We start from the raw sequence: 25,276 nt of genomic DNA on the forward strand, positions 1-25,276 counted from the left end.
CTACCAGATCATCATCGAGGACCTGTGGCGCAATCCCTTGCGGTACTACCTGAGGCAGGGAGGCAGCCGACGACACTGAGCAGACAGGAGGACCTGTCGGTGAGCAGCCGGGCCACTGCGTCCTGAAATATGTGTGGGAGGTGCCAGGGCACAGTCGGGTTTGGGACTCAGTTTGGAAACTGAGGCTCAGAGGACCCTGGGCCCCGGATCACCCAGGGAGCGGCTGGAGGGAGAGTAGGGACCCTGGCGAGGGAACTCAGGGCACACACCCAGGGCAGGGTGTCCACTGGGGCAAGTTCATCCGGTGAGCCAGGTGGGAGCCAGAAAGTCTCAGGTCGTTCGGGGGAAGCAAGGCTCCTCCACCCCATTTCTCTGAACACTCACCCATGGCCGTCCGCCGGGTCCTCAGTTCTCCTGCTGGCTTTTCAGGTGGGGACAGTCTGCCAAAGTTTTCGAGTGGGGCTCCCTTGTCCCGAGACGCTCCGACGTCCCTCCGTGTTACGGACCACCCCGTGGCCTCCCAGAGCCACACGGCCATTCTTGGCAATGGTACTAGGCCATCTGGAGGAGGGTGGTGAAGCCCTAGAGGAGGAGGAAGCGGGATCGCACAAGGACAGGGCCCTCGGTCACCGCCGCCTTAGCGATCCTCGGCATGAGGCAGTGTCACGAACACCTCCCTTGTGCGTCCGTGTGTCGTGTGTTTGTGTGTGTGTGTCGCGGGCACGGCAGCTGTGCGGACGTGGACACCGCAGAGCATCAGAGTTGGACCAACGAGAAGCAGTGGAGGAGGCGTCCAGCGTTGTGAGAGACGGGTGGACGAGTCTACGTGGTGCTCTGCCCGCACAGGACAGACGTGGGGGAACAGATCTTCAGGGCCAGCTCTAGAGAGTGTCCAGCACCCAGATCGCCAGGGATGGCGGGCGAGTCATAAACAAGTTCAGAAGCCCTATGTGTCTGTGTGTGGATGTGTATGGGGGACCCAGCACACGGCCAGTAGGAGATCAGCCCTGGCCTGTGGGATTCCGTGTGTGCGGGGGCTGTAAGGCACGGGGGCAGGGCAGGGCAGGGCTTGGTTGTGGAGAGACCACCGCTCTTGCTCGGCAGGTCAGGGAGGAGGACGGGAAAGGGCACACCTCTCTACATGGGAGCCGTGTTCTTCAGGGCAGGGGAAGGGGCGTGCCGAGCGGGGCACTCGTGGCCCGGTGGCTCTGCTACCGCCCCGTTCACCCCGCTTGGAGAGCTTCTCCCTGTACCCTTTCTCCTGGAAGCGTGCCCTGCATTGCTGTGATGCCGTCCCGTGCATGCTTCCTCTAGTCAGGATCACCGCAAAACCACGTGTCCCTGGAGGACTAAGGAGGCGGTTCCTCAGGGTCCCTCACGGTCCCTCCAAACCCACGTCCTGTCCCTCTGCACCACCCTCCCACAGGCGTGCATGTGTGTGTGTGTGTGTGTGTGTGTTGCGTGTTCAAGTGTCTGCATGAGCACACACCTGTCCCAGTGTGGTTGTAGGCCCTGTTCGATGATGGAGAGGGACTGCGGGGTTTCTAGCTCTGCTGACTGAGGAGAAAGGGGCCAGTGGCTGACTGCAGCCACATCCCTCCTGACACACAGACGTCGTGGGCATTCCTTGGGTATTCAGGGGTGTGTCTGCCCCCGGATGCCACACGCAGAGGGGCCAAGGGGAGCAGGGAGGGGTGGGAGCTGGCAGGCGTATGTCAAGCGACCTCCCATCTGTGCTGCTGGCACGGCTGGTCCCAGCTGTGGGAAACACCGTGAGGTTTCAGCATGTGCTACAGAGGGGCTAAGAACTTGTGCCCCGATTTGCGCTGTCGGCCAAGGGTCCCAAAGAGTAAGTAAGTCCCCACTGGCAGTACGTTTCTGCAGAGGAAAGAGTCCTGAGGGGAGCGCTCCTCCTGGCCGAAGGGCCGTCCTGGTGTCCGATGAGCTCCCGGTTGGGGCGGTCATCTCTGCCTCCTGTGGACCAGGTGGAGAAGAGGGAAAGGAGAGGAGGTGGACCCTCAGGGCCCGTGTTCTCTGCCTCACCGAGGGGCACCTAGCTTGCTGCTCCTGAGTCGACAGGCGCTTCCCAAATCAACACCTCTCACTACCCCTGAGCTGGCTCCCACCACCAGCACGCCCCCGAGGACGCACTTCCCCAGGTGACGTTCCCCACTAGCTCTGCCACAACTGGACCTCGCAACGTGGGCCCCAGCTCTGTCTTCCTGTTGCCTATCAATGGTCTCTGTGTGAGCGACCCAGTGGCCCCTGGGCTGCTATGCTGACAGCTCAGCCTGTTTGGACTCTTGGCCTCTCGTCTTTGGGGAACTCTGTTCCTTCCTGCCTGTTGGAGCAGCTAGCTGTAGGTAGAGGAGGGTTCTGGCCTTCGGGCTCTGGAAGCCCTGCTGGGCCCATGGCCCCATGTCCGGAACAGCACTAGGTGGCACCACTGTGCGGCAGTGGTGGGGATCTGAAGCCCGATACACTCCTCAGGAACAGAGTAGTGCGCTGGAGAGCCGCAGTGCCGTGGGCACAGGGAGCTTCCCTTGAGCCACTGGAAAGGCTGTTCCCTCATACACGTCTTCCCGGCTCCTTGACTCCTAAGCTGCAGGGCAACCTGGCAGCTCCCATGGTCTGGTCCCTAGGATTCTTCATGTCCGCAAGGTGGAACTGAAGACCCATGGACCCCACTGGTCCCACGGGACCGGCCAGCATGCCTTAGGCCCTAGAAGTCCCCAGAAAGGGCCAGCCCACCATGCCTGTTTTCCCTGGAACCTTCTGGGCTTCCTCTGGGCTTTCGGGAAGGACCTCCCAGCTATAAAAGGGAGAGGAAAGGCTGGACGGTAGCCACATGCCCTGTGCCCCCAGAGCAAGGCGCCGTGCTGCCTCGGCCACGTGGAAGACCTGTCTGCCGTGGAATGAGGTGGGGTTGATTGGATGCAGGCATCAGCTGCCAGGGAGTAAGTCTTACGTTGCCACGCCGTCTCCGGGGCATGGCTCGTGAGGCACTTTGCCGGCACCGAGGACAAAGTGGGTGTGGAAGAAGGCCCTACTTTTCAGTCATGCCTGGAGAGACTGGCTTGCATTGGCACCAAAGCAACTGCCCAAAGCTTACTGTGCCGGCTTACAAGCACACTCTGGGTGTCCTCTCACCACGACTGCGAGCCCGCCGCGGGGCCGTGGTGGCCCGGCCTGATATTCCGCTCACGGTCTGACCCGGGTGGCCTGGACGGGCCAAGGCTAGGAAGGGTACGTTCTCTTCTGCAGGCCAGGCGAGCCGGGAACCCCTTCCCATGGCATTCGCAGTGTTGGCACAATGCAGCACAACACATTCTGTGTCTAGTGGGAAAGGCGTGTGCATTCCTGCTACGTGTGTCCTGGGTGCCGTCCTCAGCTCCTTGCCGCCTGACCTCCCTAACAGCAGACAGACAGGTGGCTCCAGGCCAGCAGACGGCATCACCTGCCACCCTCTTAACAGGGTTCACCCAGACATCCTCTTCAGGGTCCCCTTTGCTCTATGCTCGTGGCTCCTCTAAGGGTCAGTTGCTCTGTCCTCCAGGGCAAACACACTGCGTGTCTGCTTGCGTGGTTGTTGGGTGAGTGTGCTGCTGTGCGACCCCGCTTGGGACCTTTTCCAGGGTCACCTGACTGGGTGCCAGTCACAGAGGGGGACAGGGCTTTTATGCCCAGGGAAAAGAGCTGCTCAGAGGGGTGAATGCATCTTCTGTCCTGAAGTCCTTCTCCCCTAGAGACCGTGTGGCCAGTGAGGGGCTAGAGAAAGAGCACCTGAACCCAAAGACTTAGAGGAAGACGGAGAGGAGAGCAAGAAGAAAGCACAGGCACGCAGATGGACAGAGCACTCTTTGTCACTCTTCTCCTGAGTAGCAAAGGACATGGGCTGGAACAAACTGTGGCCACACTTTTCCCCCCACGCTGGCCTGGCAGAGAGCATCGGGGCACCTGTGTCCTGGAATTGCCCTAGATTCTCCGGGGCATGGGCTGACGCTTTCCACACACACTGGTCCAGGGCTCTCGGGGGTGTGTACCGTGTCCTGAGTCCTAGAGGAGTCTATTCGGGTAGGCGAGGGACAGCCTGGCATTGCCTGGCTTCAAATACCAGGCGGAGGGCCCCCCGGGAGGAAGCGGCGGGAGGGGTGAAGGTGGAGGTGTGTCCCGGCGGGACGGCAGGCGGGGGGCGCCGCAGCTGGCTCCCTGAGTGGTGCCTGCAGCGCGAGGGGCGGGGCCCTGCGTGACCACGCCCACCAGCCGTTACCTGATTGGACGCGGGGTTCTCCCTCGTCCAAGGCCAGCCCAGGACTCAGTCCCACCAAGGCCGCACACGTGATACAGCGTCCTCCTGGGGCGTCACAGCATGCCGGCTATCCCTTGTGCGCATGCGTTCAGCGGCCCACGGCCTCTGGGAGGACGCTGCCTCCCGCAGACAACCAGGGGCGCCGGAGCTCCACCTGCCCGACCGTTTGCGGGAGCCACGTGCTCTCACCTCCAGCTCCTCTCCGCTGCTGGCTCTGCTCGCTCACGACCAGGACCACATGGAGAGCGCGGCGGGCTCCGGGGAAGGCGGGGTGCCCCGCCGTCCTGCACCACCTTGGTCCTGGAGGGGGGCCGTGAGGCGTCGGGGCCCCGCGCCCAGGCAGGCGCCCGGGGGGACGCAGGGCCGCTGCAGGCCCTAGGTGCCGCCGGGATGGGCGCAGAGGCTGTGGTGGGTGCTGAGGCCCAGCAGGGCAGAGAGCAGGCCGGCCCCGGGGACGAGTTGGTGCTGGTGGTGGATGTCATGGTAGCGCTGGACCCTGGTGTAGAGGAGGTTGGAGGGGAGCACACTGTAGAGGAATCAGAGGAGGAGGAGGACAAGGAGGCTGAGCAGGAAGCCAAAGTTGCGGTGGAGTCTCAGGACACAGTCAAGTCTGAGGAAGAGGAGAAAGCTGAAGTGGTGGCACGGCCTGAAGAGGCTGAGGAAGGGGAGGCTGTTGAGGATGAGAAGGAGGACACTGAGGAGGGGGCTGTTGCGGAAGAGTCTGAGATATACCTCCAAGAGGTTACGGAGGTGGGGGAGGAAGCTGATGAGGGAAATGAGAAGTCCACGGAGAAAGAGCATGAGGAGGCGGAGAAGGCTGAGGAGGATTCTGTGGACGGAGCATCTGAGGCCAAGGAGGAGGAGGCTAAGAAGGAGGAGGACGCAGATGGTGAAGAGCAGGTGGCTGAGGAAGAGGAGGCCGAGGAGTGGGAGCAGCCTGAGGAAGGGGAGAAGGCTGAAGAGGCTGAGGAGGTGGCTGTGCAGGAGGAGGCCAGGGAGGAGGGCCAGAAGGAGGAAGAGGCGCAGGAGAAGCAGGAAGGGGAAGAACAGCCAGAGGCACGGCGGGGTCCATCCCTGTCCCTGCTCGAGGCTCTAGGGGCCCTACAGTCCGAGCTGGAGCCCGGGAATAAGCAAGCCAGCAGGTCCTACTCTCTGCTCAAGCTCAAGTCATGTCAGAGGCGGCAGCGTCACCTGGAACACCGAAGCGCCATTATCCGGGGCATCCCTGGCTTCTGGGCCAAGGCTGTATCCTTCATGCTGTCACTGAGGGATTCCGATGTATCTGGGCCAGTGCGTGAGGAACGAGAGGGAGGGGGCTGTTGACTATCAACATGCATCATGGGGGGGAACCCCCCTCACGCCCCGCAGCATTGCAGAGGACACGCTCATGCCGTGGGGATCAAGACAGCCTGGAAATCCTGGTTCCGGTTGGGCGTGGGGGCCGCAGGGTGCTCTGGGTGTCGCACGAGGCACTGAAACTCCGCTGGGCATCTAGGAGCACTGGTTCGGGTCAGAGTCAGGAATAGCAGCAGGGTCTCTTCACCCAAAACACATTCACACCAAGCACGGGTTCCCCTGGGTAGAATGCTGCAGGCAAGGGGTGGTGAGAGCCCACCCGGTCAGCCTGAGGCAGGAATGTGTGCTGTCCGGAAACGCGCTAGTTCTGCCTAGCCATCAGCACACGAGGATGAGCTGTGGAGGGGGTGTGGGGCGGGAGGGGTGTCTCTCAGGATGCCAGCTGCCTGTGTCCCTGCTGAGATATGTAGCACCACGGGGCGCCGTGGTCCTTGAGGCAGCCGGGGCGGAGGCAGTGGGACCCCGCGGCGGAGAGGGGAGACAGTGCCCGGTTGCTGTCCAGACTCGCTCTGTTGCTGTAGCTCTTTCATCTCCAGCCCTCGGAGATCCTTGACCGAAAGCAGTCTGTGAACCACTCGCAGATGTCAGCCATGATCAGTGAGCAAGATGAAGGCATACTTGGCTACCTGACGGATTTGAAGGTCTGGCCCGGGAGACTGAGGCCGGGGTGGGGGACAGGAGAGGAGAGGGTGGCCAAAGTGAGTCCTCCCCAAAGTCAGGAGGGTCAAGGTCTGCTGGACAGAGCTTTCACGCCTCTGCCCCACTTTCCCGCCGGGCAGGTGGAGGATCTGCGGTTTCCCCGTGAGTGCCGCCACATCCTGCTCTTCTTTCGCAAGAACTCCTACTTCCGGAATGAAGTGGTTGTGAAGGAGTATGTCGTCAGCGCTGCTGGTAAGAGGCCGCTGTCTGGATGGGCGGGTGGCAGGTGGAGGAGGGCGGGTTGCCTTCCCCGACTCATTACCCAGCACCCTGTCACACACTCGTCTTCCTGCAGGGTACGGGCCATCTCATTCCCCTCCCATCCAGTGGCACCAGGATTTCGAGCGAGAGGCCCACAGCCGCAGGCACCACAACAGCAGCCTTAACTTCTTCAACTGGTTCTCTGACCACAGCTTTGCCGGGGCTAGCAGGATAGCTGAGGTGGGGCCCTGTGACAAACAGCGTAAATGACCTTGCTGGCTTCTCCAGCTGCTTGGGATGGACACCTGAGCCCTGCCCCCGTTTCTCCTGCCAGATCCTCATGGACGACCTGTGGCCCAATCCCCTGCAGTATTATGTGAGCAAGAAGGCAGCAGGAGAGGGAACTGAGAGGACGACAGGTGAGGAGCCCAGGGCGTGGGCGCCGAGACGTGTGCTGTCGGGATCCCTGGGCCCTGGGCTACACAAAGGGAGACACTGAGGTTTACAGGAACACTCCGAGACAGCGACCCCGGGACAAAGCACGTCACCCTGACATGGAACGTGGGGAGGTGCAGTGCCAAACGGGTTGTGCCTGGGGAAGCTTGAGGCAGGCGAGGCCACGCAGCGTCATGGAGCAGAGCCGGAGAAGCAAAGCCGGCTCAGCGGCTGCACTTGCGGCAACTGTCATTCTGTGGCCCGTGAACCCCAGCCTCAGGTCTGTGAGCAGCGCATTACAAGGGTGACCAGAGGCACCCTTGGCCCAAATGTCTGGGTGTCCTGGTGCAAAGCCGCACCCCGCCTTCCCGTCCCTTCTCTGTGTTGATCACCACAGTTGTCCCCTTAAATTCCGGAGGCATCTCCTTTGCCAAGCCCACTGGCCCGCGGGCAGTCATGAAGGAGCAGGCTCGGTAACACGTGGCTGGAGGAAACATAAAGCGATCACAGTCGGGGGCAGGGGCTTGGCCAGGGGAGAATGAACGCCATTCCCGACGAGAACCTTGAAACCCTCAAGCAACCTTAAGTATGGCCCAGTGAAGATACCCACTGCTGTCCTCCTGTGTCCGTGTGCACGTGTGTCCCCGCGTGCGTGCTTGTGCGTGTGCGTGTGCGTGTGTGTGTGTGTGCCATCTCGTCTAGGGAGCTTCATGATGTTGAAGTGAGGATGAGGACCATCGCACTTGACGGAAAGCAGTCCGGAAACTTCAGAAGGAGCCGAAGGGTCAACCCGCTTCCTCTCTGCAGGAAATAACTGAAGACAGGTGCCGGGGTGAAACACGGCCTGTTGAGGCCCCGGGAGCCCTGGAGAAATATCGAAATGTAAATAAACAACGTCAAGTGTGTTTCCGTGTGTGTGTGTGTGTGTGTTTGTGTGTGTGTGTGTGTGTGTGTGTGTCTGTGTGCTCTGGCACACGCACTCTTCCTCCTGGAAGGGGCTCCAGGGGACTGACTGAACACAGCGGCTGCATGTCGGTGTTTTCCTTCTGCGCCTGGGCTTCCCCAGTCTGTGGATCGGCCTGTCCTGTAGGCTTGCCCACAGGGCTAGGACACGCATGGTCTGGGACTGCATCCCAGGGGGCAGAGGTACCGTTCCCCCAGGCCCAGTGGGGCTGGGCAGGGAGAAGACCTGATCGAAAGGCCAGCCAACCGGGGCTCATCTCTTCCCTGGGGAAATGAGGGAGTTCAAGGAAAGGGAATAACGAGCCAGGGACAAACACGTCCAGTAGCCAGGTTAGGTGGACGCCGATGGTGGCCTCCAGGGATGCTCCCTGGTGGATGGCCTCAGACACACCCACCGCACATTCCATGGGGGGAGGACTCAAGGTCCATGACTCTGTCGAACCCAGTGCCACTGCTCTCCCCAGGTCTAGGAACGCACACAGCCTCCTGCTGACACAGTCAGGCTCTGAGGACCAGCAACCACGTTAAGGAGTGAGGGCCAGGCTGTATGGAGGGACTGTGGGAGAGGGGACAGAGGGAGCTGGGAGGGTAGGAAACATGACCCTCTCGTTCCGGCACAAGGGCCCAGGAGAAAGGAAAAATTGCAGGGGGACACACACACACGCACGCTCACACACAGTGGTGCACAGACACTGCGTCCTCACACACACACTCAAACAGCCGCACCCACAAGCTGACACCCACACTCACTCAGGTGCACCCTCAGTCACCCACCCCCCCACACACTCCACTCCCTCACTTGTCCTGGCACACACAAGCTCACACAGCCACGCTCTGCCGGCATCTCTAGTGCCCTGACTCCCTAGGGCCCTCGTTTGGGCTCCCCCAGACGACAAAGAGGCGGAGGCGTGCGGGAGGGGTGGTATGGTTCCTCAGGACTGGCAAGGCCCAGTCCCCGCAGCGGTGTGCTGTCTGTCCCATGACCACTGTGGTGCTGAGATTCCTGTTTCCACATGGGCTTAAGGCGTTTGCCCAAGGCCCTCTCTCCGCTGAAGACCCCACAAGGTAAGCACCACCAAGAGGCACGAATCACTGGTCCCTGTCACAAGCTGAGGCAGTTAGTCTCCAGGTGTCAGCCCACAAGACCCTTCCACACGTGAACAATAACCCCATAGGTAGGGGCAGGATCAAAGCCGTGATTGCAACACCTTATCAGGGATTGCACAGGGCCCCACACTCCAGGTTGGAAAGAGCTTATCCAACTCCCTAAACTTTTGTTTTGTACATTACCATGGCTTCCAAGATCCTGAAACTTATTTTATTTAAACTTATTTATTTATTTATTTATTTATTTATTTATTTATTCATCAGAGAGAGAGAGAGAGCACAAGCAGGGAAACAGCCCAGGGAGAGGGAGAGGCAGGCTTCCCGTCGAGCAGGGAGCCCGAAGCGGGGCTCGATCCCAGGAGCCTGGCTGCAGGACCTGAGCCGAAGGCAGACGCTTAAGCGTCTAGCCACCCAGGCGCCCCAAACCCCCTAAACTTGAACAGGAACGCAGCAACCCTTTGGGGAGCTCTGTACACTTGCTGAATAAACTTTGCCCTGCTGCCCACCACTCCTCTTCTGGACTACATCTCCTTTCCACGACACGGCATGACCGAGAACCCGGGCACTGAGGGACCCACAGTCCTGGATCCCAGACTGCTGTCTCATCGGAGAGGACCACATCAGGAGTTCACTAGCGTTCTGGCTCCATGACTCTGAACCACATGTGTGTCCCTGGCCCTTCTGGATCTTCGTGTTCTTGTCTGTGTAAAGCGTCCCTCTTTGCCCGTGTTAGTCTGTCTTCCCGAACATGCCTTGGCGTGTCTTGGCCCGGCTGTGCCTGTGCCGTCAGGTCTCCCATCTCGCATCCGTGCTGAGCCCAGATAGGCACAGCTGTGCCTCTAGGAGTGCTTTGGGCTTTGCGAGTCTCTGCTTGGCTACAGCTGCCGGGCCGTTGGCCTGCCAATGTGTTGGCGTAAGGGTTCCTGTCTCTGAGTCTGTCCACCTGTGAATTGGACCCCGTTTCATCCATTTTGGGGTCAGAATCCTCTCCTCCTCCGACGGGGGCGCGTTAGGAATCTTTGGTGAGTCTTGAGAAGTCCTTCACTTCCTGTACCGTAGGGTGGCGCAGTGACGCCTCCTTGGAAACAGAGGAAGGGCCAAGCTCCTCCTGCCGGGCAGCGAGGGGCTCACCAAAGGGTCCTCAGCCGCCCCGCTTAGGGCCGAAGGTCACTCATCGTTCTCCCTTTTCCCGCTTTCAACTACTTTGTGGCCTCAGTCTCTTGCACAGTGCGTTGATGTGGGCAGGTTTTCAAAGGCAGAACGTCCTGCTGCCGTCCCCATCTTGCTGTGTTGCCGCGTAGCCTGCTCCTGAGCAGGACCGACTGACGTCCGCCACTGTTGTACTTGGTTTCTGTGTAACCCATGCCCCTTTCCATCCTCAATTCCTGCGTTACGTCCTCCTTTGCTGTCCGCTTCGTGTGTCTGGGAGACAGGCGGACATCTCTGGCACCACTGGATCGAACTGCGCTAGGCCTCCGAGACCTTGTGCGTGAGCGAGGTACCCAAGGCACCGTCAGGGACATGCGGGGACCTCCAAGAGGTCCTTCCTGCCCCTTCGTTCTGAAATTCCTCTGCAAACGCTTGGCTGATCCCAACGCTAGGGATGCAGCCAATATTGCCACCTGCCGGCCCGGGGCACCTTGGGTCGGTAGAACTCCTGCGCCTGGCGGAACTCAGTGTTCACACCCCGACCCCGTTCACCCCGTCACCACTGCTCTACCCTGGGGTTGCTTGCCCGCCTCTGGCTCTGTTAGCTTCCTACACATGGGTGCTCCCACCCATAGGCTTCCTCCTGGGAAAGGGCTGGCTTCCTCCACGGTAGACAGTGCTTTACCGATTCTACGCTGAACGCCCCTTCTTGGGGGCCCTCCCCACTCACAGTTGCAGGGAACACCCCAGCCTGGGGGAACCCAGGTTTGCCCATACGTGGACTTGGTTGACGTAGTGGGCGAGGGGCCTGCTCCCGGCTGGGTGTCGTGACTCCACTTCACGTTCCCACAGCTTACAAGACCCAGCCCTGTGCATGCTGAGCCGACGATCCTACACGTGCCCCTGCTTGGATGCACTTGTCCTTCAGGCCACACAGGCAACGCAGCGTGGTTCCATAGGCAAATCCTGCTCTCCTGTTTCCTCTGCGAGTACTTTACGGGGATGCCTTGTATCTCAGGCTAGCCCTTTGACTTAAGGGTCTAGTGACCGGCTTCCTTTCAGCAGGTAGGACTCTGCTTATCTTAGAGCCACACACCCCCACCGCCACCCCACGGCCCTCTCCCTACCACCCTAGGCTCATCCTCTCACTCCTTCTCCTGATGCCTGGTGCATATTTTCTCGGGCGTCCTTGGCGACCATAACCTTTACGTTACACTCTTTTTCCCTGAACGTGTTGAAGGTTATCACCCACTGCCTTCTGGCCACCGTCATCCTAACGGGAAGCTGGCTCTTCCTCCCACTGAGGAACCCCGGGGTGTGATGGGTCAGTCCCGCCTCTGTGGGCTGCCGAGAGGCCTGTCCTTGCCTTTGCACCAAACACAAGAGCCCATTGGCCTGGGCATCCCTTTGGATCCTTCCTTCCCCTAGGACTGCATTGGGCTCCTTGGATGTGCAGAGTCAGCATTGTCCGCAAAGTGGCAAAGCTTTATCACCTTAGGTCCTCATGCACTGGCTGCCTCTTCCTCTCTCCCACCTCTTCCTGGCATTCCCAATTTGTGCCTGCTGGTGGTCAGCATGAGCTGACCCCTCTCCCTCCCTCTCCCTCTCTCCCTTCCTCTCTCCCTGCAGAGTCTCTCCCTCCTCTCTCCCTCTCCCTTTCCCTCGCTTCTCCTCTCCATCCCTCCTCTCCCTCTCCCTCCTCTCTCCCTCACCCTTCTGTGTCCCTCTCCCTCCTCTCTCCCTCCTCTCTCTTCTTCCCCCTCCCTCCTCCTCTACTTCTCCCCTCCTTTCCCTCTCTTCACCCTCTCCCTCTCCTCCCCCTCTCCCTTCTGTGTCCCTCTCCCCCCTCTCTCCCTCCTCTCTCTTCCTTCCCCTCCCTCCCTTTTCCTCCCTCCTCAGTCCTACTCTCCCTCTCTTCCCCCTCTTGCTCTCTTCCCCGTCTCCCATCACCTGGAGCCCCCAGCCTTCTCCATTTCCATGGCTGTGCTGCTTCTGGTGCAGTATTGCCTCAGGAGCTTCCTTCAGGGGCTCGAGCAACATGACAAGAGCTAGTGTACTTAGGACTGTAGTGGTAACTCCAACGTCTGGGCTGTCTCAGGGACGGTGTTAGAAAATTTTGCTTCTCCCGCCATATGGCCTTTGGTTTTGCTCCCTTCCTCGTTTGCGTCAACAAGCAGATTTTGAAACACTGAAACGTGCTACCGCCAAAAGCCCTGCACTTTACCCCAAGGGGGACCCTCCTGCCCCTTTCCGGTTGAAATCCTCCAGGCGCCCAGACCCATTCCTTTTAAATGAGGCCCTCCCACAATGCAACACTAACCCTCGCGGCCTTGGCATCACCCACGCGGCCTTCCTGGCACTCAAGGCGGTATCCCTCGGGCACCTCAATGTTCACCCAAGGTGGGGACCGCCATGAGGCGTGGGACTGTCCCGAAGGACCTGGTGAGTACCGGAGAAAGGGCACGTGTGCTGCCAATGCTCGCTGCCATATCCCCTCGCAGGCAGGTGGTCCACTCGGTGACAGACACAGCAGGAACATGCAGCCAGTGGGGGGACCAAAGGCAGTGGAGCTGCCCAGCAGCCTCAGCTCCTCAGGAAGGTGGATAAAAGCAGGCTCCGTGGACCATTCTGCTGGAGCTCTGACATCCTTGGCAGTTAGAGCAGGAGGGAAGGAGGACACGAGAGTCCCCCAAGGAAGGAGAAAGCAAAGATGGGAAGAGAGCCAGACAGAGAAGGGTGTGGCAGAGGAAAGTACAGCGGGAGCAAGTCCTGCCAGCGGCTTTGACGAAAGACTACCCCGAGTCACTGTGTAGGCTACATGGCCTGCCCATTGGCATGCCACCGAGTCCGAATCCCGGACCTCCCTGGGGCTGTGTTAGTAGCTCTGTAGGCACCGTGGGGTGGCCAGGGACCTTGGCTCTTTGCTAATTTGAGGCCAGTTATGTGTGTGTGTTTCCTCTCTTTTGAGGAGAGTCCGGGCGCGGAGGGGGTGAGGGAGGCAGCCCCTGCATCCTGGATCCTGGTGGGCGGCCCCCTGACACCCTTCGCCACCGTTCGGGTAAATGCGGGAAGGCCATGGGCACAGCGATCTGGCGGTGGTTGGAGCACCAGGTAATGGCTCCAGGGCTTTCCTTCAGGGTCACTAAGAAAGGGCCGGGTGAGGCTTCCGGGGGTCAGGGGGTCACCCTCTTGAGCCGTTGCATTGGAATTCCCCAGTGCCAGCAGCCTGGTCCCCCTGGACGGCCGGGAAAGGCAACACGGGCTGTGTGATAGGAGGGACCTCCGGCTCATGGCCTGGCAGGTGATAGCCGGGAATAGACCAGGTTCCAGATGCGGAGGCCACCCCGGAGGAGGAGGCACACAGGCCGGCTCCCTGGCTGGTGCCTTCGGGGGCCGAGGGGCGGGGGTCTGGGCGGGCACACGCTCCGCCCTGTCATCCTCAGTACGCTCCGTGCCCAGCGGCCTGGGCGTGACTCAGGGCTCCGTGTCACAAAGGCCGCATGCGTGGCGTCGCGTCACCGTCGCCCCGTGGCCATCTGGTCCCTAGCTCTTCTGCGCATGCCTTCACCAGCCTCCGGCCTCTTGGAGGCCTCTGCTTCCCGCCTCCAGTTGGGGGCGCCAGAGCTCCACCTGCCGGCCGCGTGCGGGAGCCAGGTGCTGGCTCCTCCAGCTCCTTCGCTCCGCTGCGGGCTCTGCTCCCTCAGCACCAGCACCACATGGAGAGCGCGGCGGGCTCCGGGCAAGGCGGGGCTGCCCTGCCATCCTGGAGCACCTTGTTCCTGGAGGGGGGCCGTGAGGCGCCGGAGCCCTGCGCCCAGGCAGGCGCCTGGGGTGAGGCGGGGCCGCTGCAGGCCCTAGGTGCCGGGGGGATGGGCGCAGAGGCTGTGCTGGGTGCGGAGGCCCAGCAGGGCAGAGAGCAGGCCGGCCCCGGGGACGAGTTGGTGCTGGTGGTGGAGCATATCATGGCGGTGGTGGAGGTCGTGGCCGAGGAAGACCAGGAGGCGGTGCAAGCACAGCAGGACGAGCAGCTGCAGCAGCTGCAGCAGGGGGAGTCAGGGCCGGGTCCCGAGACAGCCGGCGCCCCACTTGCCGCGCTGGAGATGGTTCAGTTCGCGCTCAGCTCTGTGGATGCCCAAGCTACCAGGGCCTACTTGCGGCTCAAGCGCAGGATGAATCAGAAGCGGAGTTCTCACCTGGCTCGAAGAAGGGCCATCATCCAGCGCATCCCCGGCTTCTGGGCCCAGGCGGTATCCTTTCTCCTGCTGGGCTTGGGTTTGTCTGCGGTGGAGGTCCACTGGGAGGAAGGGACCAGCAGAGGCTCTGCCAGGGGCAGGAGCGCTGGGGGAAAGGGTCCCCGGCCCCTCTCCACCCCCAGTGGGAGTGGGTCCCCCGTCCCTATAAGGCGCAGCACAGGGGCGTGGGCCTGGAAGGTGGGGGGAAGGCAAGGGCTGAGGCTTGTGGAGACCACGTCTGAGCAGAAGCTGCGGGCAAATGCTCTGGGACTGCAGGGAGCACTCCCAACACTCTCCCAGGGGTCATGGAGCACATGTCCACACCCTGCATGTCTAGTGTAGTTCCACCCTTGGCTCGGAGCAGGTCCTGGAAGGAAACGTCCTGCCGGCTGCGTGGGGTATGCCCATTGAGAGGCAGGCCACCCCCTTCCCTGTCCTTCAGAGCCTGTGTTCTTTTCCAAAGAGTACAGTGCCCACCCACTGCTGCGTCCTCATGCGGCTTCCAGAGTCATTCAGCAGGCCGCCAGGCTTCCCCGTACATCAGAAACCCAGACACGCTGTACGCGGTGCTGCAAACTGTCTCCTCAGGCCCTACACAGCCAGGCTGCGGCCCCATGCCCAGGCGCCCCCCCACCCCCCGTTTGCTCCCTCCGTGTCTCTCCCCTCTATGTGCGTCCCACCCTCTCCCTCGCTCCCCTCTGCCCTCCCTCTGTGTCCCTTCCTCCTGTGTGGGTATCTCTGTCTCTGTCTCTCCTTTGCTTCCCCCCCCCCCGTTGCCACCCAACCCCCTTCCCTCCCTCTCTCGCTGAACCTAACGGGCCCTCCCTTTGCCCTGTGGGTGTGCAGCCAGGCTAAGGGAGATGAGTGGCCCCTTTGTGGGCGCAGAAGGCCCCTCCAGGACACAGGCCTGCAGGCCAACACATAAGCAAACACGGCCCTGAGAGCGCGACCGACCACATCTGGACACCCAAAGCAGTCACTGCCTGCCTGCCAAACACACAGGCCAGGGTGACGGTGGAAGGGAGAACAGGCAGGCCCTTGACCTTGTCCTGCCGGGCGCAGACCCTCTCGGAGGCACTGGAAGCCAAGGCACCTGCTGGTATTGAGCAGCTGTGATGAAAGAGCAGGAGCTGAGTGGCTTGGGAGGGCAGCAGGGCCTGGTGGTTCTACCCGTGCCCTGTTTGGGGCCCTTCCTCTCCCCGGGAAGGGCTGGGTTGGTCCTGGCTCTCCTTCCATAGCGCTGAAGGCGAGGCTCCTTGACCCAAGGCAGATCCTGAATCACCCCCAGATATCAGCCGTGACGGGTGACCAGGACAAAGATGTGCTCAGCTACATGACCGATTTGGAGGTCAGCACTGGGAGTGGGTGGCGGGGGTAGGACCACTGGGAGTGGAATTTGGGCAAGGGAGGGCCCGGTAGTATTGTTCAGCGGAGGATGCAGGGAGCATCTCGGGACCCGTGGAGGACAAGTCCCCTTCCCCTCGTCTTTCTTTTATGTTGCAGGTGGAGGAACTGGGCCGTCCCAAGGACCACAGCAGGTTGATGTTCTTCTTTGGGAACAACCCCTACTTCCAGAACAAAGTGATCCTTAAGGAGTATCACCTTAGCATTGCCGGTAGGAGTGGGCTAGAGCTTCGAGGGTGCCGGGGGCGGGCCGGCGGGGGCAGGTGGGCACTCGGGAGGAGCAGGGAGTGTGCAGGGACACAAGTGGAAGCCAGAGCCGGCACAGGAGGGAGAGAGGCTGAGAGGAGAGCGGGAGAGAGGGCGACAGGGTGTGGGTCCTAGGCAGTGCAGAGCCTCCCCTGAATTTTCCCTTCCTGCAGGATACAGGGCGACTCGGTCCACTCCAGTGCAGTGGTTCTGGGATGAAGAACGTGGAGCTCCCAGCCGAAGACTCGACTCCACCAGCCTTACCTTCTTCAAGTGGTTGTGCGACCCCAGCTGCCCAGGGTCTAACAAGATTGCCGAGGTGGGGCCGCTGAGGCCTTCATTAGCATTGGTGATGGCAATGGGGGCAGCCTGGGAAGGGGTCCCGGGCCCCGTGCTCACCTGGGCGGTTTCCCCTACCAGATCATCATCGAGGACCTGTGGCGCAATCCCTTGCGGTACTACCTGAGGCAGGGAGGCAGCCGACGACACTGAGCAGACAGGAGGACCTGTCGGTGAGCAGCCGGGCCACTGCGTCCTGAAATATGTGTGGGAGGTGCCAGGGCACAGTCGGGTTTGGGACTCAGTTTGGAAACTGAGGCTCAGAGGACCCTGGGCCCCGGATCACCCAGGGAGCGGCTGGAGGGAGAGTAGGGACCCTGGCGAGGGAACTCAGGGCACACACCCAGGGCAGGGTGTCCACTGGGGCAAGTTCATCCGGTGAGCCAGGTGGGAGCCAGAAAGTCTCAGGTCGTTCGGGGGAAGCAAGGCTCCTCCACCCCATTTCTCTGAACACTCACCCATGGCCGTCCGCCGGGTCCTCAGTTCTCCTGCTGGCTTTTCAGGTGGGGACAGTCTGCCAAAGTTTTCGAGTGGGGCTCCCTTGTCCCGAGACGCTCCGACGTCCCTCCGTGTTACGGACCACCCCGTGGCCTCCCAGAGCCACACGGCCATTCTTGGCAATGGTACTAGGCCATCTGGAGGAGGGTGGTGAAGCCCTAGAGGAGGAGGAAGCGGGATCGCACAAGGACAGGGCCCTCGGTCACCGCCGCCTTAGCGATCCTCGGCATGAGGCAGTGTCACGAACACCTCCCTTGTGCGTCCGTGTGTCGTGTGTTTGTGTGTGTGTGTCGCGGGCACGGCAGCTGTGCGGACGTGGACACCGCAGAGCATCAGAGTTGGACCAACGAGAAGCAGTGGAGGAGGCGTCCAGCGTTGTGAGAGACGGGTGGACGAGTCTACGTGGTGCTCTGCCCGCACAGGACAGACGTGGGGGAACAGATCTTCAGGGCCAGCTCTAGAGAGTGTCCAGCACCCAGATCGCCAGGGATGGCGGGCGAGTCATAAACAAGTTCAGAAGCCCTATGTGTCTGTGTGTGGATGTGTATGGGGGACCCAGCACACGGCCAGTAGGAGATCAGCCCTGGCCTGTGGGATTCCGTGTGTGCGGGGGCTGTAAGGCACGGGGGCAGGGCAGGGCAGGGCTTGGTTGTGGAGAGACCACCGCTCTTGCTCGGCAGGTCAGGGAGGAGGACGGGAAAGGGCACACCTCTCTACATGGGAGCCGTGTTCTTCAGGGCAGGGGAAGGGGCGTGCCGAGCGGGGCACTCGTGGCCCGGTGGCTCTGCTACCGCCCCGTTCACCCCGCTTGGAGAGCTTCTCCCTGTACCCTTTCTCCTGGAAGCGTGCCCTGCATTGCTGTGATGCCGTCCCGTGCATGCTTCCTCTAGTCAGGATCACCGCAAAACCACGTGTCCCTGGAGGACTAAGGAGGCGGTTCCTCAGGGTCCCTCACGGTCCCTCCAAACCCACGTCCTGTCCCTCTGCACCACCCTCCCACAGGCGTGCATGTGTGTGTGTGTGTGTGTGTGTGTGTGTGTGTGTGTTGCGTGTTCAAGTGTCTGCATGAGCACACACCTGTCCCAGTGTGGTTGTAGGCCCTGTTCGATGATGGAGAGGGACTGCGGGGTTTCTAGCTCTGCTGACTGAGGAGAAAGGGGCCAGTGGCTGACTGCAGCCACATCCCTCCTGACACACAGACGTCGTGGGCATTCCTTGGGTATTCAGGGGTGTGTCTGCCCCCGGATGCCACACGCAGAGGGGCCAAGGGGAGCAGGGAGGGGTGGGAGCTGGCAGGCGTATGTCAAGCGACCTCCCATCTGTGCTGCTGGCACGGCTGGTCCCAGCTGTGGGAAACACCGTGAGGTTTCAGCATGTGCTACAGAGGGGCTAAGAACTTGTGCCCCGATTTGCGCTGTCGGCCAAGGGTCCCAAAGAGTAAGTAAGTCCCCACTGGCAGTACGTTTCTGCAGAGGAAAGAGTCCTGAGGGGAGCGCTCCTCCTGGCCGAAGGGCCGTCCTGGTGTCCGATGAGCTCCCGGTTGGGGCGGTCATCTCTGCCTCCTGTGGACCAGGTGGAGAAGAGGGAAAGGAGAGGAGGTGGACCCTCAGGGCCCGTGTTCTCTGCCTCACCGAGGGGCACCTAGCTTGCTGCTCCTGAGTCGACAGGCGCTTCCCAAATCAACACCTCTCACTACCCCTGAGCTGGCTCCCACCACCAGCACGCCCCCGAGGACGCACTTCCCCAGGTGACGTTCCCCACTAGCTCTGCCACAACTGGACCTCGCAACGTGGGCCCCAGCTCTGTCTTCCTGTTGCCTATCAATGGTCTCTGTGTGAGCGACCCAGTGGCCCCTGGGCTGCTATGCTGACAGCTCAGCCTGTTTGGACTCTTGGCCTCTCGTCTTTGGGGAACTCTGTTCCTTCCTGCCTGTTGGAGCAGCTAGCTGTAGGTAGAGGAGGGTTCTGGCCTTCGGGCTCTGGAAGCCCTGCTGGGCCCATGGCCCCATGTCCGGAACAGCACTAGGTGGCACCACTGTGCGGCAGTGGTGGGGATCTGAAGCCCGATACACTCCTCAGGAACAGAGTAGTGCGCTGGAGAGCCGCAGTGCCGTGGGCACAGGGAGCTTCCCTTGAGCCACTGGAAAGGCTGTTCCCTCATACACGTCTTCCCGGCTCCTTGACTCCTAAGCTGCAGGGCAACCTGGCAGCTCCCATGGTCTGGTCCCTAGGATTCTTCATGTCCGCAAGGTGGAGCTGAAGACCCATGGACCCCACTGGTCCCACGGGACCGGCCAGCATGCCTTAGGCCCTAGAAGTCCCCAGAAAGGGCCAGCCCACCATGCCTGTTTTCCCTGGAACCTTCTGGGCTTCCTCTGGCCTTTCGGGAAGGACCTCCCAGCTATAAAAGGGAGAGGAAAGGCTGGACGGTAGCCACATGCCCTGTGCCCCCAGAGCAAGGCGCCGTGCTGCCTCGGCCACGTGGAAGACCTGTCTGCCGTGGAATGAGGTGGGGTTGATTGGATGCAGGCATCAGCTGCCAGGGAGTAAGTCTTACGTTGCCACGCCGTCTCCGGGGCATGGCTCGTGAGGCACTTTGCCGGCACCGAGGACAAAGTGGGTGTGGAAGAAGGCCCTACTTTTCAGTCATGCCTGGAGAGACTGGCTTGCATTGGCACCAAAGCAACTGCCCAAAGCTTACTGTGCCGGCTTACAAGCACACTCTGGGTGTCCTCTCACCACGACTGCGAGCCCGCCGCGGGGCCGTGGTGGCCCGGCCTGATATTCCGCTCACGGTCTGACCCGGGTGGCCTGGACGGGCCAAGGCTAGGAAGGGTACGTTCTCTTCTGCAGGCCAGGCGAGCCGGGAACCCCTTCCCATGGCATTCGCAGTGTTGGCACAATGCAGCACAACACATTCTGTGTCTAGTGGGAAAGGCGTGTGCATTCCTGCTACGTGTGTCCTGGGTGCCGTCCTCAGCTCCTTGCCGCCTGACCTCCCTAACAGCAGACAGACAGGTGGCTCCAGGCCAGCAGACGGCATCACCTGCCACCCTCTTAACAGGGTTCACCCAGACATCCTCTTCACGGTCCCCTTTGCTCTATGCTCGTGGCTCCTCTAAGGGTCAGTTGCTCTGTCCTCCAGGGCAAACACACTGCGTGTCTGCTTGCGTGGTTGTTGGGTGAGTGTGCTGCTGTGCGACCCCGCTTGGGACCTTTTCCAGGGTCACCTGACTGGGTGCCAGTCACAGAGGGGGACAGGGCTTTTATGCCCAGGGAAAAGAGCTGCTCAGAGGGGTGAATGCATCTTCTGTCCTGAAGTCCTTCTCCCCTAGAGACCGTGTGGCCAGTGAGGGGCCAGAGAAAGAGCACCTGAACCCAAAGACTTAGAGGAAGACGGAGAGGAGAGCAAGAAGAAAGCACAGGCACGCAGATGGACAGAGCACTCTTTGTCACTCTTCTCCTGAGTAGCAAAGGACATGGGCTGGAACAAACTGTGGCCACACTTTTCCCCCCACGCTGGCCTGGCAGAGAGCATCGGGGCACCTGTGTCCTGGAATTGCCCTAGATTCTCCGGGGCATGGGCTGACGCTTTCCACACACACTGGTCCAGGGCTCTCGGGGGTGTGTACCGTGTCCTGAGTCCTAGAGGAGTCTATTCGGGTAGGCGAGGGACAGCCTGGCATTGCCTGGCTTCAAATACCAGGCGGAGGGCCCCCCGGGAGGAAGCGGCGGGAGGGGTGAAGGTGGAGGTGTGTCCCGGCGGGACGGCAGGCGGGGGCGCCGCAGCTGGCTCCCTGAGTGGTGCCTGCAGCGCGAGGGGCGGGGCCCTGCGTGACCACGCCCACCAGCCGTTACCTGATTGGACGCGGGGTTCTCCCTCGTCCAAGGCCAGCCCAGGACTCAGTCCCACCAAGGCCGCACACGTGATACAGCGTCCTCCTGGGGCGTCACAGCATGCCCGCTATCCCTTGTGCGCATGCGTTCAGCGGCCCACGGCCTCTGGGAGGACGCTGCCTCCCGCAGACAACCAGGGGCGCCGGAGCTCCACCTGCCCGACCCTTTGCGGGAGCCACGTGCTCTCACCTCCAGCTCCTCTCCGCTGCTGGCTCTGCTCGCTCACGACCAGGACCACATGGAGAGCGCGGCGGGCTCCGGGGAAGGCGGGGTGCCCCGCCGTCCTGCACCACCTTGGTCCTGGAGGGGGGCCGTGAGGCGTCGGGGCCCCGCGCCCAGGCAGGCGCCCGGGGGGATGCAGGGCCGCTGCAGGCCCTAGGTGCCGCCGGGATGGGCGCAGAGGCTGTGGTGGGTGCTGAGGCCCAGCAGGGCAGAGAGCAGGCCGGCCCCGGGGACGAGTTGGTGCTGGTGGTGGATGTCATGGTAGCGCTGGACCCTGGTGTAGAGGAGGTTGGAGGGGAGCACACTGTAGAGGAATCAGAGGAGGAGGAGGACAAGGAGGCTGAGCAGGAAGCCAAAGTTGCGGTGGAGTCTCAGGACACAGTCAAGTCTGAGGAAGAGGAGAAAGCTGAAGTGGTGGCACGGCCTGAAGAGGCTGAGGAAGGGGAGGCTGTTGAGGATGAGAAGGAGGACACTGAGGAGGGGGCTGTTGCGGAAGAGTCTGAGATATACCTCCAAGAGGTTACGGAGGTGGGGGAGGAAGCTGATGAGGGAAATGAGAAGTCCACGGAGAAAGAGCATGAGGAGGCGGAGAAGGCTGAGGAGGATTCTGTGGACGGAGCATCTGAGGCCAAGGAGGAGGAGGCTAAGAAGGAGGAGGACGCAGATGGTGAAGAGCAGGTGGCTGAGGAAGAGGAGGCCGAGGAGTGGGAGCAGCCTGAGGAAGGGGAGAAGGCTGAAGAGGCTGAGGAGGTGGCTGTGCAGGAGGAGGCCAGGGAGGAGGGCCAGAAGGAGGAAGAGGCGCAGGAGAAGCAGGAAGGGGAAGAACAGCCAGAGGCACGGCGGGGTCCATCCCTGTCCCCGCTCGAGGCTCTAGGGGCCCTGCAGTCCGAGCTGGAGCCCGGGAATAAGCAAGCCAGCAGGTCCTACTCTCTGCTCAAGCTCAAGTCATGTCAGAGGCGGCAGCGTCACCTGGAACACCGAAGCGCCATTATCCGGGGCATCCCTGGCTTCTGGGCCAAGGCTGTATCCTTCATGCTGTCACTGAGGGATTCCGATGTATCTGGGCCAGTGCGTGAGGAACGAGAGGGAGGGGGCTGTTGACTATCAACATGCATCATGGGGGGGAACCCCCCTCACGCCCCGCAGCATTGCAGAGGACACGCTCATGCCGTGGGGATCAAGACAGCCTGGAAATCCTGGTTCCGGTTGGGCGTGGGGGCCGCAGGGTGCTCTGGGTGTCGCACGAGGCACTGAAACTCCGCTGGGCATCTAGGAGCACTGGTTCGGGTCAGAGTCAGGAATAGCAGCAGGGTCTCTTCACCCAAAACACATTCACACCAAGCACGGGTTCCCCTGGGTAGAATGCTGCAGGCAAGGGGTGGTGAGAGCCCACCCGGTCAGCCTGAGGCAGGAATGTGTGCTGTCCGGAAACGCGCTAGTTCTGCCTAGCCATCAGCACACGAGGATGAGCTGTGGAGGGGGTGTGGGGCGGGAGGGGTGTCTCTCAGGATGCCAGCTGCCTGTGTCCCTGCTGAGATATGTAGCACCACGGGGCGCCGTGGTCCTTGAGGCAGCCGGGGCGGAGGCAGTGGGACCCCGCGGCGGAGAGGGGAGACAGTGCCCGGTTGCTGTCCAGACTCGCTCTGTTGCTGTAGCTCTTTCATCTCCAGCCCTCGGAGATCCTTGACCGAAAGCAGTTTGTGAACCACTCGCAGATGTCAGCCATGATCAGTGAGCAAGATGAAGGCATACTTGGCTACCTGACGGATTTGAAGGTCTGGCCCGGGAGACTGAGGCCGGGGTGGGGGACAGGAGAGGAGAGGGTGGCCAAAGTGAGTCCTCCCCAAAGTCAGGAGGGTCAAGGTCTGCTGGACAGAGCTTTCACGCCTCTGCCCCACTTTCCCGCCGGGCAGGTGGAGGAACTGCGGTTTCCCCGTGAGTGCCGCCACATCCTGCTCTTCTTTCGCAAGAACTCCTACTTCCGGAATGAAGTGGTTGTGAAGGAGTATGTCGTCAGCGCTGCTGGTAAGAGGCCGCTGTCTGGATGGGCGGTGGCAGGTGGAGGAGGGCGGGTTGCCTTCCCCGACTCATTACCCAGCACCCTCTCACACACTCGTCTTCCTGCAGGGTACGGGCCATCTCATTCCCCTCCCATCCAGTGGCACCAGGATTTCGAACGAGAGGCCCACAGCCGCTGGCACCACAACAGCAGCCTTAACTTCTTCAACTGGTTCTCTGACCACAGCTTTGCCGGGGCTAGCAGGATAGCTGAGGTGGGGCCCTGTGACAAACAGCGTAAATGACCTTGCTGGCTTCTCCAGCTGCTTGGGATGGACACCTGAGCCCTGCCCCCGTTTCTCCTGCCAGATCCTCATGGACGACCTGTGGCCCAATCCCCTGCAGTATTATGTGAGCAAGAAGGCAGCAGGAGAGGGAACTGAGAGGACGACAGGTGAGGAGCCCAGGGCGTGGGCGCCGAGACGTGTGCTGTCGGGATCCCTGGGCCCTGGGCTACACAAAGGGAGACACTGAGGTTCACAGGAACACTCCGAGACAGCGACCCCGGGACAAAGCACGTCACCCTGACATGGAACGTGGGGAGGTGCAGTGCCAAACGGGTTGTGCCTGGGGAAGCTTGAGGCAGGCGAGGCCACGCAGCGTCATGGAGCAGAGCCGGAGAAGCAAAGCCGGCTCAGCGGCTGCACTTGCGGCAACTGTCATTCTGTGGCCCGTGAACCCCAGCCTCAGGTCTGCGAGCAGCGCATTACAAGGGTGACCAGAGGCACCCTTGGCCCAAATGTCTGGGTGTCCTGGTGCAAAGCTGCACCCCGCCTTCCCGTCCCTTCTCTGTGTTGATCACCACAGTTGTCCCCTTAAATTCCGGAGGCATCTCCTTTGCCAAGCCCACTGGCCCGCGGGCAGTCATGAAGGAGCAGGCTCGGTAACACGTGGCTGGAGGAAACATAAAGCGATCACAGTCGGGGGCAGGGGCTTGGCCAGGGGAGAATGAACGCCATTCCCGACGAGAACCTTGAAACCCTCAAGCAACCTTAAGTATGGCCCAGTGAAGATACCCACTGCTGTCCTCCTGTGTCCGTGTGCACGTGTGTCCCCGCGTGCGTGCTTGTGCATGTGCGTGTGCGTGTGTGTGTGTGTGCCATCTCGTCTAGGGAGCTTCATGATGTTGAAGTGAGGATGAGGACCATCGCACTTGACGGAAAGCAGTCCGGAAACTTCAGAAGGAGCCGAAGGGTCAACCCGCTTCCTCTCTGCAGGAAATAACTGAAGACAGGTGCCGGGGTGAAACACGGCCTGTTGAGGCCCCGGGAGCCCTGGAGAAATATCGAAATGTAAATAAACAACGTCAAGTGTGTTTCCGTGTGTGTGTGTGTGTGTGTGTGTGTGTGTGCTCTGGCACACGCACTCTTCCTCCTGGAAGGGGCTCCAGGGGACTGACTGAACACAGCGGCTGCATGTCGGTGTTTTCCTTCTGCGCCTGGGCTTCCCCAGTCTGTGGATCGGCCTGTCCTGTAGGCTTGCCCACAGGGCTAGGACACGCATGGTCTGGGACTGCATCCCAGGGGGCAGAGGTACCGTTCCCCCAGGCCCAGTGGGGCTGGGCAGGGAGAAGACCTGATCGAAAGGCCAGCCAACCGGGGCTCATCTCTTCCCTGGGGAAATGAGGGAGTTCAAGGAAAGGGAATAACGAGCCAGGGACAAACACGTCCAGTAGCCAGGTTAGGTGGACGCCGATGGTGGCCTCCAGGGATGCTCCCTGGTGGATGGCCTCAGACACACCCACCGCACATTCCATGGGGGGAGGACTCAAGGTCCATGACTCTGTCGAACCCAGTGCCACTGCTCTCCCCAGGTCTAGGAACGCACACAGCCTCCTGCTGACACAGTCAGGCTCTGAGGACCAGCAACCACGTTAAGGAGTGAGGGCCAGGCTGTATGGAGGGACTGTGGGAGAGGGGACAGAGGGAGCTGGGAGGGTAGGAAACATGACCCTCTCGTTCCGGCACAAGGGCCCAGGAGAAAGGAGAAATTGCACGGGGACACACACACACGCACGCTCACACACAGTGGTGCACAGACACTGCGTCCTCACACACACACTCAAACAGCCGCACCCACAAGCTGACACACACACTCACTCAGGTGCACCCTCAGTCACCCACCCCCCCACACACTCCACTCCCTCACTTGTCCTGGCACAC

Source organism: Ursus arctos, chromosome Y (genome assembly GCF_023065955.2).
Source record: "Ursus arctos isolate Adak ecotype North America chromosome Y, UrsArc2.0, whole genome shotgun sequence".
Lineage (NCBI taxonomy): Eukaryota > Metazoa > Chordata > Mammalia > Carnivora > Ursidae > Ursus > Ursus arctos.